Source organism: Anas platyrhynchos, chromosome 27 (genome assembly GCF_047663525.1).
Source record: "Anas platyrhynchos isolate ZD024472 breed Pekin duck chromosome 27, IASCAAS_PekinDuck_T2T, whole genome shotgun sequence".
In the NCBI taxonomy this organism is placed as follows: domain Eukaryota; kingdom Metazoa; phylum Chordata; class Aves; order Anseriformes; family Anatidae; genus Anas; species Anas platyrhynchos.
In genome coordinates, this window is record NC_092613.1 from 5,787,300 (window position 1) to 5,802,769 (window position 15,470).

Consider the following 15,470-nt stretch of genomic DNA (forward strand, 5'->3'; position numbering starts at 1 on the left):
CTTAAAAATATAAAACGTGTGCTGGAATCTCTGGGGACTTCTGCTCTTATTAATACATTGTACTGTTCCTAGGGTAATAAAACCGGACCCCTTGAGCTACATTCTGCCTTCAATTACACCATTACAGCCATTGACGTCAGCAGGTTTCCACGCGTGTGAGGACGGCGAGGATTTAGCCCGTTATGGCTTAGCAAAAACACCCATTGCTGGAGCTGCATGCTGTAAACAAGGGGATCAGCTGCCCCACACGAGGGGCTGCCTTTACTCTGGGGCTTTTTACTTTCTCGACGGACAAAATAACTGTGTTTTTCCCCCCCCCAATCTTATTAGCTGCAGTAATCCTCCTCGTTCTGCCCCCCCTGCATCAATATGGCAGGTTAACGTGGCTTCGAACACGCTAGTCTGCATCTTAACAAGTCTTCAGGGGGCTTTCAATTGTGTTACATTAATGGATTGAGCCAGTGTAATTGAAAACCACCCTAATTTTGCCTGTCAAGGCATGGTCTGGAAGGTTGTTTTCCTGCTGCTCCCCAGTGTTTTCTCAGTGAATGTAAAATCTGGAGGGAGAGGCTGCCAAGCTCTATTCCCGTAGCCTCGTGGATCCTTTTTTTTTTTTTTCTGCTTCTGCACCTCTCAAAATCACGGCCAGTGCTGTTGCTTTGAGTCAACTGAAGCCTGACCTGGAGGGGATCGGGGGTCCTGGGGATGTGGGTCTCACCCTTGCGTCCACACAGCCTCTGCTTTGCCAGGAGGGGGAAAGCTCAGTGATGTTCCCGGGGTCACTGACGCTCCAGCGGTAGAGGCAGAGCCCAAGCCGCAGTGCTGCACTGGGGGTCTGTAGGGTTTTGCTTTGTTTCATGCTGTGGCATTTTTTATGAGGAAGAACTTCCATAGCAGCTGCACCCCGCTAGGCTTTACAAAGGGAGCGAGGACATAAAGGCCTCATTAATCTTCAGTTTTAATTCTTAGCAGGCATTACAGAATAAGGGCTCGTTCCAGCGGAGAGCCGTTGCTCAGAAGTGCGTGACTGTGGATTTCTTCGCAGGTACGGCTCAAAGCAGAGCGGGCACTGCTCAGAAAGGGAAGGTGTTGAGGAAGGATGACAAAAGCTCTGAGGAAGTGGAACTTGTGGGAAGGCTGCCTGGTGAAGGAGCTCACGAGGAGGCCGTGGAGCGTCCTTGTACCACGGCAGAAGCCAGCAGGCTCCCACCTGTCGCCGTAAATTGCAGTGCTTTGCCTCAACACCAACTGGGATTGGACTGGGTTTGGGGAGAATGCTTTGTGCAAAGGAATTAATTGCGTTTCATTTTTTTCTGGACTGTCATCCTGATCTTAGCACACAAGAAGGAGCAGCGTCCTCCTGTTGCCATGCCTTGGCAGGGGTTAGGCGTTCTTGCAGCCAAAAGCCTGTTGCAGCAGCTGCTGCACGAGTTTCTTGTGACGTGCCTCAGGCGTTCCCTGGGACAATGGTGGCACTGTGACACCGCTGACCTGCGGGTTCCTACCCTCAGGGCCACCTCCATGCCCCCTCGCCTGCAGCCTTGTCCCAGCTCGGTGCTGCCCTCAGACCCTTGGGGTGACCTGCAGGCTGCAAAAAAAAGTGAGTTGTGCCTGTGGGTGACACCGAAGTGTGGCCATCTCCTGCTGGGGACAGTTTGTTATCCTGGCTTCAGTGCTGGTGTCCCTGATAAACCAGGTCACCATTCCTTTGGGGACAGAGTGTGCGTTTTGGGGGCCTCTGGGTGACCTCAGGGTAGGGCCAGCGTGGCTTGTTGGGACAACATGTGGGACAACGGGGTCTGTGGGACAAGTGTGTGGGACAACAGTGCTTTAGTGTGACAACAGTGCTTTCTGGGTGACAATAGTGCTTTCTGGGGTCCTTCTGTGCTGCCTCACCCCCCGGCCCTGAGGGGGAAGACCCCCCAGAGCCCCCCCATCACCTCAGGACCCTGTCAGCCCCTGGACCCCACTGGGGGGCACCCTCTTGTGCCCCCCCCCCGTCACCTCAGGAGCCATGGCAACCCCTGGAGCTCGTCAGGGGACACCTCCTTGTCCCCCCCCAATCACCTCAGGGTTATTACCCCAATCACCCTCCCCACACACACACCGCGCTGCCCCTTTAAGAGCCCCTTTGTCTGCGGCACATCCTTATTTACCCTCGCGCGCCTCAACCAAACTGCAGCCCGCGATTCACAAAGCCCGCTACGTCACCGCCCGGGGCCGGGCCTAGGCGCTCCCCGCCCCTTAACGCTGCCCTCCCGCTACGCCGCCGTAAGCCATTGAAGGGCTCTCCCTAGCGGCTACGCAAACCGCGTAAGCCCCGCCACAACACCCCGCGGGCTACGCAAACAGCGTCCGGCCTCGCCGTTAGCCCTCCCCACGGCGCTAAGGCTCTTACGGAAGCGGCGTACGCGGCGGTGGTGAATAGGGAAGGGAGGGGGAGAGAGGGGCAGAGCGCGGTGTGTGGCGTGCGCGCCGACCAATGGTGGCGCGGGGCGGGGCGGGGCGGGCGGGGCGGGCGGCCAATGGGCGGGGAGGGGGCGTGGCCGGTGGCGGTCGGGGTGTCTCGCGCTGGGTGACAGCTCGCGCGTGCTGATGATGGCGGTAAATAAAGAGGGGGGGGGGGGCGAGACCCCCCCCTCTGAGGGGGGGGGGGAAGGGGGAAAGGTTCCCCCCTGGGGGGCTTGGTTCGGGTCCGGGGAGGGGTGGGGGGGGAGTGAGGGGGTCCTGAGCCCCCCCCCTTTGTAATGGGGGGGTCTTGAAAGGGGGGTGGGGGGGGTTGGGGGGCATTTTGGGGGGTTTTGGGGGGGATTTTGGGGTGGGGGGGGAGCTGTGAGGGGAAGGGGGTGAGGGGGGCTCGTGGCCCCCCCCCTTCTTATGAGGGGGGGTGTTGGAGGGGAGGGGGCGTGTGGGGGGGGCTTTTTGGGGAGGGTCTTTTTTAGGGGGGGCAGCTGTGAGGAGCTCCTGCTCCCCCCTCCTCCTTCCAATGGGGGGGGTCCTGAAATGGAGGGGGCTACGTGGGGGGGTCCTGGGGGTGTTGTGAGGGGAGCTGGGGGGGGAAATGTGTGGAGAAGGGGGTGAGGGGGTGTCTGTGCCCCCCCCCGCATGGGGACACCCGAATATTTTGGGGGGGGGTCCCCCAACCTGCTGGGGGGGGGGCTGAGGGGGGCAGCGCCGCCGTCTTTGTCTGCGAGGGGGAGCCCCCCCGGAGGGGAGAAAAAAGGGGCTGGGGGGGGCTTGGAGAGTCCCTTGGGAAGCCAGGAGCTGGGGGGGAACAGGGAAAATGGGCAAGAATGGGTGTTTGGCTGAAAAACTGCGATTTTCTGTGCGCCCCCCCCCTCCCCCATCAGACCCTGCTCGTGCCCCCCCACAGGGAGAAAGAGCAGAGGTAAGAGCGACCCCCCCGCTGTGACCCCACAGCTCCCAAAGCCCCATTTTATCATGGTTTGGGGCTATTTCACGCGATTTGGGGCCATTTCATGTGATTTGGGGCCGGGGGGGCAGCTGCAGAGCCCCCCCCGAAGTAGAGGAGCTGTGGGGTGCCCGGGATGAGCCCACCCGAGGTTGAACATCCCCGGCTGCACCTCGGGTGGGGGGAGAGACGCCAGGAGGGCACCCCGTTATTTTGGGACGAGCCGAAAAATTCCTTCGGAGCTCGGATTTGTAAGGAGCGCTCCTTCAAGCTCTTTTTTTTGGTGTCAAATCTTGCGGGATTTGCTTCTTTTTTACGGAGGAGACGCTCGTGGAGCCCTGACTGCACCCCAGGTAGTGGCAGCCGCTCCTGGGCCGAGCCGAAAAAATAGGGATGGGATTAAAAAAAGGGGTGATGGGATTAAAAGGGGGAAGGCTGGACCCTAAAAGGGGGTGTGTGGAGGGGGAAAGGGGGCTGCGAGCCCCGAGGGGCTCCTGGAGGAACGGAGGCAAAGCGACCACGGGGGCTAGAGGGGGGTGAGCACGGGTTGGGGATGGCTGGGGGAAACAAAAGCATTTGGTGGTGGCTTTAATTGCTCTGAGAACAGGAGAGGTGCAAATATTTGGAAGTTGTGAGCGGGGTTTGATATTCCCGAGCCCGGCGCGCTTTCGTACACCACGCGTTGAGCTGCAAACGCGGGTTTGTTCTGCCCCTCGTCGCTTTTCCGATTAATAGGGGCGAGTTCGAAGTGAGAAGGGTGGTTGGAAATTGGCAGCTTCTCAGCTCTGGAACAGTCCTCGGGCCTTGCGCAAGTCGGATTTGTCACGAAGAATTTTGTTTTGTGTTTTCTTCAGGAACAATGCTTAGCAATAGGCGCACACACGCGACGGTTTGCAGGGAGGAATTGCCACCAGCGAGTTAAGATCGGAGCTTGATTTTAGCTGCCGTGTGTCCGGAGGCTGCTGCTGAAGGAGGTTTGGGTTGTGCAGCTGACGAGACGTGCTGGAGGCCCCTGAGGATGGAGGAAAGGTGAATGAGCCTCGTGTGCTGTGGCTTGCGAAGCCAAACGCCGCCTGGGCTGCTGGCTGTGTGGCCCGGTGAGCTCCGAGGAGCAGCCAGGGGGGTCCTTGAGGCTCCTCAGAGCTTTCGTTTGCTTGTTTGTGTCTCCTCTGCTCCACCTCAGACCTTCCAGTTTGTTTTCCTCAGTGCTGACTGCGCTTACTGGTTCCTAGTTTCCTTCAAATCATTGGTTCGCAGCACCTAAGAGTGAGCTGCAAGGAGTACTTTGCCCAGCGCTGAAAGTAGTGTAAGGACTACAGATTTTAAGACCTTATTTTAACTTTTTTTCTCCCTCTTGTTAGCTATCGCTCTCCTGAAATTTCTTAGGACTTGTGCTAGGACTCACAAAGCGAAACTTAGCTCAGTCCTCGGCCAGTAGAAGACGTTAGCTGCTAGATTTACACTAGGAAGTGGAAATGCTTCAAAATCCAGCTGCTCTCTTACAAGGTACGTGTGAATTCTTTCACACCCGTTTTTGATTTGCAGAAGTGTAAAAAGGTTTCTGAAGCTGACCTCAGCTCTGAGTCAAAGCAAAACTGAGGTTTTTCTCCTAAAGTTGTTAGAAACAGAGAGGTACGAAGCTCGTTTGCTTGAAAACTTTGCCTGTAACTTCGTACAGTAATTCAGATCAAGTGGGAGAAAAGGAAGATTTATTAGCTCTGCAGCAACAGCTCGCTCTGAGCTGTGTTCTCTGACGTGCTGGGAAAGACTGTCCACCTGATGCTTCAACGCCGAGAGCAAATTCAGTACAAGAATCCTCTCTAGTGGTTGAGACACAAAGTGCAAAACTTTTACTGCAACAACCTTTGTGGTTTTCGTCTTGAATATTTCATCAAGACTTTTGGTTGTTGTTTTAATTTATTTTTTTTTTCCCCTGTGGGGAATGAAACCTTCAGAGACATTCTCGTCTCAGCAGCCTGGAGTTAATTGCTCTGTGGAGAAACACTTCACCTTCCCCAAACCCTTAACCGCAGCGAACAGGCTGCTTGCTTTCGGCATGCTGGACAGAAAGAAGTCCCCGCTGTGCTCACCAGTGTCAGGGACTGGACGACGATCCTCACCAGTGTGAAACCCTGAATGAATTACTGCTCGGGACAGCGTGAGCTGCAATAAGCCAATTCAACAGATTTCTTTACCAGAAGCCAATAGATTTGTAAAATCTAATTTCTAGATGAGAACATCTTGGTTGCTTGCTCATATTTTTAAGTGTGCCAAGGCTAATGCTCTTCACTTTTCTTTTTATTAGAGTTGAGATCAAAGGGGGCTCGGGCGAGGCCGTTGAGTCGTACGTAGCTTGCAAAGGGTGGAATTACAGCCCCAGCACGCAGGCTTCGTCCTGCCGTGGGCTTCAGATCTCCAGGGCAGCTCTAGCACGGCGCTGGAACAAAACACCTTGACGAGGGAGTGAGGGGAGAGAGAGCACATAAAAACAGGTGTGGTGACACCATCCTTTGCCAGCATCATAGGGAGGTAATTCCTAGATGGTCTAGAGCTAGTCAGGATATCTGCAATAATTTATATCGCAGAATATCACAGAAAATGCAAATCTGAATGTTCTCTGTTACCCTACTTCGGGCTGTTTTTGCAGGATATCCCCTCGACTTCTTGCTCCAGTGTTGAGAAGTGTTTTATTACTTTGAGCGGCCTTCAGATAGGTAGAAACAAAGTAAACTTGGCTGCTTTGTGCTAAGTGTTAATTAGCTTTCTGTTGCATGATGGTAATGAACTTACGTTAACTATTGCGCCTCCAACACGGTACAAAGATCGGGATGAAATCTCCGAGAAAATGGCAAACTCGTTGGGGCACAGCTGGAGTGTAAAAGAGATTTTAAAGGAGGCTCGCTAGCTAGCTTGCCCTAATTGGGTAGTTATCGTGTAATTCACTGAGAATTCTGTCTTTTAAGAACTTCACTGAGAAAGCAGAAGAAAACGTAGGCAGGGATTCGAAAGGCAGCAGCTCTTTCCTCCCCCCGCTGCATACGAACGTTTGGCTGGGTAATTCAGCCGCCTTTTCAAATGAGGAAGAAAATTGAAATATGTGGATCTGACAGCCCAGAGGTACTGGGAGTGCATTTGAAATGTATCTTTTGTAACGTGTCATTCGTGAGAAATGTACTCTTGAAAAAAAATCTGACTAAGGAGATTTTTTATCTCCTGTTTTGTACCTTTCCTAACTGGAATGCAGAAGGGTGCTTTAGCCAAAAAAAAACAACACATCTTCAGACACAGGAATCCCTGCAGAAGACTGGAGTTACTAAATACCATGCTCCATCTCGGCTGTTAAAAGCAAGTTTGATCTATTAGGGTACACCTCAGTGTGCAGTGTATATATATCACAAAAACTTTTACGCTCAGCCCCTCACCAAGTGTACTGAAAAATAAACTTTGTCTTTTTTCCCTCCGGGTGAACCCAGCGGCGGTTTTGAAAGACCCAATTTAATGGAGAAAAGCTTTAGTGCATTTATGTCCTTTTCAGCCCTTTCAGTCAAACCATGGAAGATCAAGTCAAGAGTTATGGGCCACAGCTGTGTTCCTCCATTGAGACCTTCTATAGGACATCAGCTGAGCTGATTAAGAAATGGTGACCACAGCTACGTTCCCTTATTCGCTTTGAAAGGCAAATCCGTCCACTTGATTGAGAAGCATTGCCTTGCAACCATATTTTCCCATTCGCTTTCAGTGGGCGGCTTAGATTTGATTAAGAAATACTGTCCTATAATTACATTCGGTCTCTCTCTCATGCTATGAAAAGCCTCCGAAGACAATTCAAGGTTTTGAACTTTCAATAAAAATGGTACGGAAGAGGGATCTTTGCAGCCTGTCTAGGTGGATATGCAGATGAAGCGATAAGTAGCTTTTAGCTAGAAATACTAAAAGAGTATCTTAAGGAGGGCAGTCGGTGCTGGCTTCTGTTTCTGTGCTGCTCCTGCTTTGTTCCCCAGTTTCCTGCAAGGGATCAGTGGCTCTGAGCTTGATTCCGTTCCAATAAGTTGATGACAAATGTGCTTTCCTCTTATTCAAATAGCAAAACCGTATTTTAGATTAAACCCTTCCATTCTTTTGGTGTGATGGGACCAGGCTTGTCTCCTGCCTGGTGCTGAATCCAACTTTACCAACTCGTTTTAGGTAGTTTAGAATTTCACGTTACGTCGTATGTTAAATGTGTTCCAGCTGAATAACGAGTGCCTCGTGTATTAAGAAAATTGCATAGATTTGTGGCTGACTTCTAGCTCGAGCATTATCTGCATAAATATTGAACTGTAGTCTATCAGAACAGATAATTTTTTCATACATTGCACTTCAGCAAAAGCAATTTGTCATGAACGCCTTTTTCCCCTCTGCGTGCGGATCCGTATAACTCAGTCAAATGAGGAGCTAATGGCTTTTTTGACTAATTAGGATTTGCGTTTCTCTTCGCTGTGTTTTTTTATAGTTGGCAATAGTTGGTGGGTGGAGGGAGAGGGCTAAGAATTGTTTGAAGCAGACTGCAGGGCTGTGTTTTTGTGTCTATAGATATGCTGCTAGAGCAGGGTGGCACTCTCTGCCTTTGGGTGCTTAGGGTTGTGTTTTTGGGTTGTTTTGTGGTTGGTTTTTTTTTTGCTCTACTTGGTAATGAACAGTGACAAATGAGACGTCCTAACTCTGAGATCGTGGCTGCTTTAGCGTGAGCCAGACGGGTGCTTCATGATGAATTAACCAACAGACAAGCCAAGTTTCGGTTCGACAAAAAGAAAACCCCGTCAGCTGTCGGGTTGTAGATCAGCGCTTGGCTGTTGGGGCAGGGAGCCCAAGGTGATCTGGTATCAGTAGCTCGTCGGGGTGCAACGAGACCATATAATTATGGCATTACTCTCCTGGAGGAGCGATGCCTCCAGCTTTTTCACCCAGTGACCTTCTGTAGTAGTCACAGGGTTGATTTCTTCTTGGTTCTTCGGGGAAACTTTTTCTCTCCTCCCTGTCCCATCCAAATCTCCTAACCTGGAAGTGTAGAAGGCAAAAGCGATGAGTTCAGGCAGCTCGTTGAACCAAGCTGGCTCCCGTTCTAATTAAACCAAGGGACTGATGGCTAAATACCTCCACCCTCTGCCAGGAAACAAAAGTTTGGGGAGGCTGCTCCTTGCCTTCCTTACAGATGTTGCTGGAGGGAACATCAGGAGGACGAGGAAGCTGAAAGCAAAACCCTGTTTAGATGTTGGCTCAGTTGTTTCTTCTGCCCTGTGTTGTTGGTGTGTAGTGAAACCGTTTGCTGGTGGCATGGAAATCTGAGTTGTCGCATTTGGAGTATTTCACATGAAAATAAGCCCTGCTTCACTACGTGCTTGATTCCTTCGGTAGAGAGGAGTCATTAGCTTGTTGCTGTATGCGAGTGCCTCGCTCCCGGTCTCCGTAGAATTGGCCGTGGCTCCCGCAGCTAGAGGAGTAAACGTGGAGGGAACAAAAGCATCGTGCTGAGTACAAAGGAGCAGGTTGGTCTGGATAGCTCTTTCCCTAAGGAGAACAAAGTTGTGTTGTTTTTTTTTCTGAGCTCAAAAAACGCACAAACAGGGAAAATCTGTTTTAATTTTTGGGACGAGTATTCTAGACTTACAATAGTATTAATTATTCTGGGGGAAAAAAACAAAAAACAAAAAACAAAACATGTAGAGCTCTGCTGTTCTTTTAAAAGAAAAAGCACAAAAGAAATAGTCGAATCAGCTAACTGTTTATTCGCTGGAGTTGTGAGAAAGAGCCCTTAGCTCGGGTTTAATGATGTTTAATCATTCTTTCCAAAATACAAAGGAGGTACTAAAAGCTGTTCAGCTAAGCTTTAAAGAACTAATAGCTATAACTCAGATCCAAAAGTGATTTAGTTCCAGAGGTAAGTCCGTAATCCTACCAGCCACGAGTTAATCTGTCATCAGACTAAGACTGGAAGCAAATCTATTTAACTAAGAATAGTTAATTCACCTGAATGGGAGCGGTGATGAGGATCCTCCTCACAATCATGACTTTATTTTGGGAGAAAGGAATAGTCGTGGCAGAGGTGACATGAACTAGTGGTTTGCGAAGATGGGCTGAAAAATTCTGCTTGAATTTTGCTCCGCGCTTTCTCTCAACTTTTCAGGGGGGTTTGGTAGCGTGGCTCCCAGACCTGTCATTTTGGATGCTAGAAATGAATGAATCCTTGAATAAGAAAAATCATTTCCTGCTTGTTATAAAACGGGAGGATTTTAGGAACAGCTTTTTGGGACGTAGGACTGTGACATCAGAACCTAGCTCACCTCTCCCGCTTTCCTTTTCCTCTTGTCCTTTTGTTGTTTCATCTCAAGACAAATTGATGTGACGAACCCTGACCTTTCAGTACGATAATTTATTAAAATAACAGATGCTGTCGAATTGGGCCTTGGCGGATCTTCAATTCTTAGGGAAGATTAACAGTCTGATATTTCCCAAAGCAGGTTCCCGCTTCCTACCCTGTTCTGCTCGCTCGGCGTGCTGCGGGGAGGACAATGGCATCACCCCTCACACGCTGCCTGCGACTTCCAGGAGAGGATTGCAGCCAGAACAAGCTTCATAACATGGCAAATCAGGAATAATTCCTTGAGGAGGGGGGAAAAAAGTGAAACGTTTCCGTATCTACCAGGAAAGAGAGGCTCAGAACTTGTGCGCCTGCTGGCGGGCTGGATGTGCGGAAAAATGAGAGAAAAACCATTTATTTCTTCATTTTGTTGGTGCCTCTCCATCTCCTTTTGCACTCCTAGGAAGGGGCACGCTGCCTGGATAGATTTTTCCAGGCTTGTCGGCTGAGGCCGTGCAAATCTCCCCGATTCTTTGTTGACACGAAAACGGAGGAGGCCTTGGGTCGAGGCTGGGTCAGGTCGGCAGCTTCTGGAGGCGAGGGGCAGCAGCACCTCCCCTGCCCTGCACCCTGCACGTGGGTGCTGGTGCTTAGTGAGCATCCCGGCCCTAATTTGTTTCTTAGGCAAATGAAAAACGAGCACAAGTCGTTGCCTTTGGATCAATCGGTCGCTAAGATTTACTCCGCTTCCCAGTGAACAGCATTCCTTAAAATCCATAGCCAATTTTCGAGCTGCTGTTCCCTTTCGCTCGCTGGGTTTTCCAAGACTTAATAGTAGTTGATTGGCGAGTGGAGGCAGAGGAAATGATGGAGAGAGGTGTGGGAACCCTTCGTTATTTTTGTCTTGTTTTAACCTCCGCTCTTCAGACGCATCGAGGACACCTTTTGGGCTTAAAACACAGCGAAACGCGCCCGTGGGCTGCAGTACTGATATTTAATACTATTTGCCTATTCATTATGGCTGGGGAGATAATAAGCCCCAGCCTGCTGGGGTTGTCTTGTGCTTTATTGCTTCAGTAGATGGCACTGACATGTTCGTTTGACTGATTGCTTTATGTGTTGTATCAGCTGCGATGTTGTTTTAGATTAGTTAATAGTCTGCCGAAGATTTTGCCAAGATGAATATGAATTGAAATGGGGGAGGAAGAGCAGCGGAGGACTACCCATAACTTACCAAGTATTCACTCCCTGCTATAATCCGTCTTTGTGTCTATCACAAAGAGATTCTCGAAGAGACTGTTAGCCTGCTTCTGAATACGAGGGCTGTTAAATTGATCTCTGCTGCAGCCATCGGTTTTGTGTGCGAGCGGTGCCAGGAGAATTCTCTTGACGTGCTGGAGCTATAAAACTTCGCCTCGTACCTGTGAGATGGAAGGGGTTGGGTTGGGTTTGGGTTGTTAAAATCGCGTGCGTTTTGCTGCAACGGCAGGAAGCAATTAGCAGTTTTTGCAAAAGATCGGGGGGACGGAGCAAGGCGCTCCAGGTCAAAACGTAAGCTCTGACCTTGCTAAAGGAGCTCTTTGCAGGCGGTGGGGAATTGCATTTAATTTTGGTGGTGGTGTTGTGAAGGTGGCTGGGAATTGGGTGGAATTCTCGCTCGAAAAGGTCGAGGGTGGTTGTGAAGTGTTTTTAATATCTGATGCCTGAACTATTGCTGTCAGCCTCAACTCTGAATGCTTTGTTTATGTGGGAATTGGTGATGAACGCGGTGTATACTGAATATGAAAAACAGTGTTTAAAGATTATGGTCAAAAGAAGTAAATGCTGTCTGCATTCTGATGAAAAATCAGCTTTTTGGCTGCATCACAGCAGGCCGTGATTAGAAGGAATGATAAGGTAGGGTAAGTGGGGACGCGAGAGAATGGCTCTTTATCTCCTCTCTTCCTGCTTTGTTAGGCCACGCTGAAATCTAACATGGCTCGTTTTGTTTAACTTGTGCCTTGTTAATTATTCTTAATCTGCCTTGTTCACTTGTGCACAGGTCCTGACCCGGGAATACGTCAGCACGTACTCCATCCATCCCAGCCGCCTCGCTAAACTTGAATACTTGCCGAATTGGTCAGTGGTAAGTGAGAAAGGAAACAAAAAGGCATCGCTTTGGGTACGAATCCTGCCACTTTGGGGCCGGTGGGGAGTACAAACTGTCGCCTGGATTTCCAAATAGTGAAAATGGGTGTAGCTCTGTTCGCTTGGCTTCAGCACCGCTGACTTTACGCCCATTACAGCTCTGGTATTGTCTGCTCTGGCTGAGAGAGAGGGCTTTTTTCATGAGTGATGTTCAGGGGCAAACACGTACCAAACTTTAAAACCCCGTGGCATGCCACTCTGCTGTTGTCACAATTATGGAAATAGAATTCATTGTGAATTCATGGATTCTATAAAGCTGCTTGCTTGACTCATAAAGTGAAATTATTATTTTATATTGGGCAGTTAGCATCTCCTTGCAGACTGTTCTAATGCAAAACATTTTTTTCGTGTTTTATTCTGATAATTCAAATTGTATGTATTTGCTGTAATTGCTTCAGGCTTATACAGATGTAACTACCAGTGGAAGGGCTGCACTGACTCTTTCCCTTTTTGACTGTTTCACTAGGACTAAAGGAAACATCGTGAATTGTTTTAATGCAGAGTGCCTCTTTTATACAGTGTATCTGTATCGTGTTTCCCAGCTTATTAACACTTCAAAAAGCCAAACCAAAAATAAAACCTCAGGAGCCTATGGAAAGAAAAGGGAGGGGGGGGGTTTAATGTGTTGCAATAAATGAAGAAACATTAACTTCCAGAACACCATGAACTAAGAAGTATACAGCATTTTAATAATGCTTTTTAACATCCGCAGCCATTCTGTAGCAAGTTCCCATAGTTTCAGAGAGCTGTAGGACCTGGATCCTTTTTTTCCTGTTCGTTTTAAGGTGACCCCAAAGAATAAATTACGATCTTAAATCTAGGTTCAAAAGGTGATCATTCTTTTTATTCATCTCTTGTACTTGGACAAGAAACGGCGTGGGTTTGGCTTAATAAGAATATTCATTTTTCATCTTTTTAATATTTCCACTTAAATATTCATCCTTAAAATATTTTAATTTTTAAAAACTTCCAAGCTTCAACTCGTATGGCTGGGGAATTTGAATAGCTGTGCAAATTGGCGAGTTTCTAAGGAGGGCTGTATTAAAACGCTTTGCGAGCTGAAGAAACTCGCCTTGCCTTCGCCCTTTTGTGATTATTTTCAAACCATAAACTGCCAGATATATCCCTAGTGGATGCTGAGCTGTCTCCAGTTTAAGAGAATCTTCATCAGGAAGGAATGTAGATAGAAGACACATGCACATTTGAAACTATTTGTTGGCCTGTGTAAAATGGGAGCGATTGCTCTTCGAGGACACAGGCAGCGTGCGTTCTGGTTTAGCTGTAAATTTTTTCTAGCCCCAGAAAAGCAGTTTGGTGTTTTTCTAACTTTTTGGTTCGAGCCTTTCTGGTAAAGGAAGTTTCTATCTGCAGAAGCGGTGGTTGGGCTAGGATGTCCAAAGCAGCTCAGCAAGCACAGCAAGCAAAAAAGGCAGGGGGAGGTTCCTGTAGACTCCAGGCATTGCCTTGCTTTAGGAGCAGGGGCTGGGGGGCTTTGTACTTTCTGTTCAGGCTTCATCAGCATGTTTGCAAAAAATTTCAGTTTATATGAGGCCGTAGATTTTAGAATGGCAGTCATGTTTAAAACAGCCTGTGGGACGTTAAAACTTTTCCTGGAGTACTCAAAATTCCAGCGTTTTAGGGGAAAAAAAGAATGTTTTCCCATCGCTGCTCCTTTCCCAGGGAAGCTCTGAGCACTGGATTGAATGCAGCTTTAACAATTTCTGTGATGCTTGGTGGTTAGATAGAACCTGTGAATGTTACGTTTTCTGCAGGTGTGGTCTGTTGGGGAGCTCAATTTGGGGTAAATGTGTCCAGAATGGATGGGTTCTGCTGCTGCCTGGTGTGGGATGGGTTTAATATCCAGTGTGCTGTGGGACTGGGACCTTAATGCCTCTGGTTTGGAAGTTTTGGGACGCTCACATCCACCAGCTGATGGAAATGCGAACCAAGTGGTGTCATCCTGGTCAGGTATCCCCCTAAAACTATAGGAACTTCCTAGGGAGGATGGCTGAGCTTCCCCAAGGCGATGAATCCCCAGATTCTGGATTTGAGCCCGCAGCAACGCGTGCACTCGCAGCAGCAGTTTAACATTGACATAGTTATAATTAACTTAAAGGACTAAGCAGAACTTTCCATGGAATTTGGCAGTGAAGTCCTGTTTTATTCGAGCTCCCTTGTGGTTGCAGCTTCGAACTGGAGCAGGGCTGCATGCATGGTGCCGTGTGCTGGGCACGCGGTGTCTTTTGCACAAAATCCTCCGGGCTCGTGGCAGCACGTGTGGGACGCTAGCCACCTCCCAGACGGGGATGTGAGAGCTTCCAGAACTCCATAAACTTGGGATTTGGACAGAGGAGTTCTCTTTCAGGGCTCTGGGAGATTGCTGAGCTGCTGCCCTTGCAGCTGATGCTCCAGAGAAATAAAATCCGTGGGGTTTGCAGCTCGGGGCGAGCGCCCATCCTGCTCGTGGTGATCGCAGCCAGGACAGGAGGGAGGTGAGAGCAGCGACTGCTTTTGCTGTCACAGCTGAAGGCTCCTGTCACAGCTAGTCAGAGCCCTTATTTGTCTGCGTGTCTCTTAAGTTGTGGTTTATTCATGTATTCACAGTAGCTATTTAATTCACTGCTTTGCTTGCCTTTTCAAAGAAACCCCGTACACCTAATCATCTGTAAATTTTCCGAGCGTTACTTCTTTTTTTTTTTTTTTTTTTTTTTTTTGTCAGTTGGGTTAATTTGCCTGTAACTAACTCGATAGTGTGTCATCTTGGATAGAGAGAAGCCAGCCACTGTAGGATATAAAGCTGACAATTTTTAATAAAACATGCTTTCAGTATAATTGAAAAAAAAAAATCTCTAGGGCTGCCGTTAATCTTCGGAGGCGCAATCTGAAAGCCTGAAACCAGCAGGGCTTGGACTGGAGGAGTAAAGGGAGAAACCCAAACCCATTCTCACTCTGCCAAGCGGATGGCTCTTGGGAGAAGAAGTGGAGGGAGAGCTTGTGGAGTGTTTTCTGCTGTGCTGCCCGAGCTGGTAGCTGTGGACCGTGCCCAACTTCAGAAGGACAGACAAGACCTGCCCAGGTGATGGGGCCACGGAGCTCTTCCTTTTCTCTAAAGAAATACCAATTGCACAATGTTTCGGTGTGCAAGGTGCCATTTCTTGGCTCCCACAGGCTTTGGGAACTGAGCATGGGGTAGGAGTTTTGCTGTGAGCACGTGGAGGGCTTTTGCTGGTGGAGGAACGTGGCTGCCTTCAGCAGGGAGATTTTTTCCCCAAATCCCGAGCAGCTCAGATGACATGTTTTCATTAGACATCTGGTTGAATAATTGGTTCCTCACAAATGGGTAGGTTAAAATAATCAGAGGAATAAAGTTTTTGAGTAATTGTATGCAATTTTTAGCTATATGTTCTCTCTGATAACTCCTTAATTTGCATTTTCGAGTATTTGCAGCAGGCTAGAAGTTCCTCTCTGAAGTTGTTTGGAGAAAATTGTTTGGGGGCAGGGGGCCTGGAAGGTTCTTGATTTTTGCACCGAAGA

At 49.0% G+C, this 15,470-nt stretch overlaps 1 protein-coding gene across 15 annotated transcripts in view; it reads left to right on the forward strand.

Moving 5' to 3' along the window:
* Positions 1 to 2,248: 2,248 nt before the first annotated feature.
* Positions 2,249 to 15,470, forward strand: part of USP49 (ubiquitin specific peptidase 49) — a 33,550-nt gene continuing 20,328 nt past the window's right edge. For 4 of the 15 annotated variants that reach the window (XM_038168247.2, XM_038168240.2, XM_027445143.3 and 1 more), the window contains exons 1-2: positions 2,512 to 2,604; positions 11,791 to 11,874. The gene's annotated coding sequence lies outside the window, so the exon portion shown is untranslated. Of the gene's footprint in view, positions 2,408 to 2,511; positions 2,605 to 3,455; positions 3,766 to 4,266; positions 4,442 to 4,773; positions 4,919 to 7,057; positions 7,266 to 8,553; positions 8,938 to 11,790; positions 11,875 to 15,470 lie in introns of those variants that run through there. The other 11 variants (XM_072028365.1, XM_072028363.1, XM_072028364.1 and 8 more) reach the window with 5 other exon arrangements.